Raw genomic sequence first — 5,083 nt, 5'->3', positions numbered from 1 at the left:
TTCACCCTCAGATGCAGAAAGCAGTATGTGGCTTGCCAGTGACATCCAAATATGTCTTCAAAAGGAAAAGAGATGTCAAATTTCTGCAAATTTGACAAGCTGTCTTCTACTGTTGGGAGCAGAGACCCTTCTAGAATTCCCCACCTGAAGGGTCCCATTCTAAGAAGAAGCAAAAGTCTTCCTTTGCATTTTCATCTCCATTGTCTGGCCTGGTTAAAGTGAGCATGCATTGCTTCAGAAACCAGGGAGAAAAGAGTACACACTCTGAAGGTGACAACAGCAAGAGCTGGCTGCAGACACAGGGTGTGAACATTCCTGGGGCACATTCATTATAGTATCTATCAGAGAACATGGCTGGGGTGAATTTGAATATCAGATTTCATGTGAACAGATGTTAAAACTAACGAAATAATATTTGTCCTGGCAACTTCCCCAAGGATAAACATGATTACTGATTAAAAAGACAGAGTGTCAGACTGTAAGTGCTGGGTCTGCTGAAGCACAATGCCTGGTCAGAAGCCCTGGCTTCTCCCATATTCCCCTTGCAGGAGTCCATAGAGAAATGTTTATAACTCAGGGTTAAGGTTGGTACTCAGGAAGAAACCAAAAGCAGGCTAAACTCCAAGGAATGGCCCTTCCAAGGTTTATAGGTGAAGACTGACAAGATGGAAACACCTCTAGTTATTGTGGTTTGAATGTCCCCACCCAACCTAGGTTGAAACCTAATCCCTTCTGTGTGAGATTACAAGTAGGATCCAGTGGCATGTTTCAGAGTTGACTATGCAATAGTGGCTATGGCCATGGTTGATAGTCATTTTGACAACATCTGAAATCACCTCTAAACACATCAGTGAGGGATTATTTAGACTCTGGGCATGCTTAGCAGTGGGGGGCACCATTCCCTAGGCTTGGGTCCTAGAATGAATGGAAGGGAGAAAGGTGGCTAAGTGTCACCATTCATTGCTTTTTCCTGATAGGATGCAGTCACCAGATGTTCCAAGCTCCCTCTTAATTTCTCCAGTATGAATAACTGTATCTCAAGCTATAAAGCAATATAAATCCATCCTTAAATTGCCTTGGTTGGGGCATTTTAGCACAGCAAGTAAGTAAGACAGCCAAAGCTGAATAAGCCATTTATGGACTGGCTTGCCTATCCCCTCCCCCTCTGTCTGTATGTCTCTATCTATCTATCTCTCTGTCTCTCATTATAAAAGCTAGTTTGGCTATGTCTCACCACATGACTTGACCCACAATGGAGGCCTCAGCAGATGACAGCACCACACTCATGGACTTCCAGTCTCCAGAATCAACCCTTATTCTTTATACCTGATCTTCAAAAACAGAGAGAGGATTTACATCAGGCTTAGAACAACTGTTCTGTCCTAGGTGAATGCTGTGTGACTGACCTTAGCCTGTCTGCCCACCTGGATCTCACTGGGACTTCTTAGTGCTTGAGACTACAGGGCCCTGTCCCCAGCAGATGTCTGTGAGCCTGTAGAGGGGGAACTTGGAGAGTGTCCAAGAAGGACTTGAGAGCAGCATCATTCTTAGAAAGTTAACGTACGTTCCACCAAATGTCTGGAAAGGGAGCTTGGGAGACAGCTAAGTTTTGCCACAGAAGCACAAGGACCTGAGTTTAATGCCAGGCCTCATGTAAAAAACAAACAAACAAACAACTCAGCTATGGTGGTATGTTCCTTTTATCCCAGGGCTAGGGAGGCAGAGATGGGGATTCTTGGAGTTCACCAGCCAGTGATTCCCCAGGCCAGTGAAAGACGCTGTCCCAACAAACAAATGGGTGACATCTGAAGAGAATGCCACCTGAGACTGACCTCTGGCCTCTGCAGACAGCACATATTCATAAAGATCAGCACATAAGCACCACACATGTACACACACACACACACACACACACACACACACACACACACACACAGAGGCACACACGGACACACACAGATGCACACACAAACAAAGGCACACACATGGACACACACACACAGAAAGAGTTCCTTCTATAACACTGAAAACAGGTTATAAGAGGATGCTAAAACGTTTGCAATCTTTCCTTAACACGTCAGAATTCCTCCACTCCACAGCTTCTTCTCTGTGGCTATTTTTTCTCCATCGCTAGGAATAGACATGAAATGTGCCCTTTGTCTAAAAATCTCTAGTTTAGAATTATAATGGATTTGTTTGTTTGATTGGTTAGAGGACATTTTTTGAGGTGCCAACATAACTGTCTCTATAATTGCTGTCAAAAGCTCATTGAATTCCAGGAACCCTCTGAACTTCAAACAGAAAAAAGAAATCCTTGCCTGAGAACATATAAGTTGCTACAGCTGTTCTCTCTAAAAATGCCTGTGACTTGTTTTTCCAGGAGAGGAAAGTGCAATATATTTTTTTTAAAAGCCTAGAACTCTCATAAAAATAGCTACTTTGTCAACATGGTTTTATTGGGTTATGAGACAAACAAAAGAGCCATTATTTCCATGTCTTAAGTGCTTGAATAATTAACATCCTTCGAAGTAGTGCCTGTTAAAACACAGGTATGAAGCACTGTGTTTCCAGAGACTTGATCACTCTGAGAAAATGATGGCCATGTGATGTTGACTGAAGGCAAGCAGAAGAAAAGCTGTCCGGGTGTTGTCCTTGCATGGTTCTAAATGCCAGTACAACCTACTAAACCTATGTTGTGCACCCAGTTATCAGTTACAGGGTAGTGTTGTTTATTTGCATCATTAGTCTTTTCCAAATCATCAAGGTAGGATGATGTTATTCTGATTTTCTAGATGAGAAAACAGGTTCTGGGAGAGCCAATAGTCTACTCCCCAGGACTCTAATTTGGAAAAAGCAGCATTGGAACTTATTATTCAGAAAGGTTCCCAAAGCAGAAGCATCAGCATCCCCGGAAACACCAACATCCCCCAGAAACACCAGCATGCCCCAGAAACACCAGCATTCCCTGGAAACACCAAGCTTCTCAGTTAGAGCATGAATTTTCACCAGCTGCCTAGGCAGTTTGCACATGCTTTCAGTTTGGAGCAACACTGCATCTATAAGCCACTCTGGTAGGAACAGAACCCTTGGGGTAGTGCATCAGACTGTTAATGGTGATTAGCTGTGATTTTAATCATCTCATTTACGCTCTTCTGTATTCACCAAACAGCTTCCATCATATGTTTCATCTATAATAAGAGGAGTATTGAAATGAGTGTACCAACTAGACTTGTTGACGCAACAGTATGTAGCTCTATAAAAATCTTAAAACGAGAGCCAACTCCCGTTATCCCTTCTACCCCCACCAGCAGCTCCAGATTTAGGAAGCTCAATTACAGCTTTTGGTGCAAGCCGGAAAGGGTAAGACTAACACGGGGATGATGCCACCAGCGGGGAGTCACCTAGCACAGATGAATAAGAAGTCTGATGTCCACCCACTGGACGGTCTGGTGATCAGGGGCGCCAGTATGTATACACTCCACTGGGCCAAGCTGCCCCTTCCCAGGCAGTGACACTGTGAGGCCACAGTCTGGAGGAACAAAGAAGAATTTCACTGTTTCCTCCAATTGGTTCAGGTGAGGAGTTGTGGTGCCGAGAAAATCAAAGGATGGGCAATGGTATGTAGCTGTAGAGCCACTGGTATGTAACAAGCCTGGCCCTCTGCAGTGTGGTACCTACATACCTTCTCAGTCCTGTGTGGGGCTATGCTGCCTCTGAATAACAAGAAAAACGATGCATGACGATGAGAGAGATCAAAACCAGAAGACTCAGCTCTGTTGCATCGGCCTCCCTATGCAGTTCTCTGCTGCCATTCCCTAGTCATCAAACAGCAAGTACTGTAGAAGTGCTGGCCTTGTAAATCCATCTTCAGGTCTGATGCTGTGGTTCCCAACTTGTCTGAATGTCATTTCTATTCCCTACTGTCCAAAGTCTCAATAGGAATCCTTAAGACAGCTGACAGATAGTGAATGGCCAGCCAGGCTTCTGAACTCGAGAGATGGACTATGTGTGACAGGTCACTCACTTGGCACAGACCCAATTAGAAGGTACCTTGAGGGTGTTTTGCTTTCCATCTAAGTGCTCCTATGCCTTTCTGTGGAGAATGCACATGGCCCTGGCTCCCTTCCTGTGCCAAATGAAGGCTGCTGCAGAGAGAGGATATCCAGGCTACTCGGAGTCCCAGCTGGGCTGTCAGCAGGCCCAGTACCTTGTAGGCTCCCTGGAATGTGTTCAGCTGTTCTTTGGAGATTCCCAGGCAATGTGCTCATGTGAATGGCCTTCCAACTGCAGTGCAGCATGAGATACTCAGGAGAGGGCGAGCCCAGGGCAGTAGAGCATCAAGTGTAACTGTTAGAGACAGGTTATCAAAGAACTCAGAAGGAATGGTGCAAGCCTTGCTGGGCTACAGGCACAAGTCTGGTCCTGGGATCCAAGGTACCCACTTCTGTTGCTGGTGGACCACCCTCTGTGGTCACTGAATTCCATATGAAAAGAACCAGAAATCTGAAAGCCACTGTTTCAGGATGGCTTTAGTGGCTGCCATGGTTGGAATGAGATGTCCCCTGGAAGTCTAAGACATTCAATACTTGATCTCAGGGAAGTGTCACCTTTGTTTTTTCCCTGATCCAATTACCAGTTTCCAGAGGGGAAAAAAATAAAAAAAAGACACATGGCCACTGTAATCCAGCCTCAAGATGGCTCAGGAGCTTCTAGCATCAAAACCCATCCTAGGCATCCCTGGTGATGTTATGGAATGACAGGCTTTGATGGGCCTAGGTCCCTGCAAAGACACCAGACACCTGCAACCTGAATATTCCCAAGCCAGAAGCAAATACTCAAGAGCCTGGGAATCTCAGTACTGACTTGCAAAGAGCAGATCAAATTTCTCTTTCTTTCAGAGGTAGGGGTCTGAAACAAAATGGCATAGAAAAACAGACTGATTTTCCATTTCAAAACCCCAGCTTATCCTGTCCAGGGTGGTCTCCATTCAGCTCACCGTCTGATCCTGTTCATCACGTTTGCTTTTAAGGGTCCCTCAAAGATTATTTATGGGTGTAGGCTTAAGCCTTCGGAGACAGTTCTT

The sequence above is a fragment of the Cricetulus griseus genome, chromosome 2, assembly GCF_003668045.3.
Source record: "Cricetulus griseus strain 17A/GY chromosome 2, alternate assembly CriGri-PICRH-1.0, whole genome shotgun sequence".
Lineage (NCBI taxonomy): Eukaryota > Metazoa > Chordata > Mammalia > Rodentia > Cricetidae > Cricetulus > Cricetulus griseus.
The sequence above is the reverse complement of the archived record's forward strand: the minus strand, read 5'-3'. Positions refer to the sequence as shown.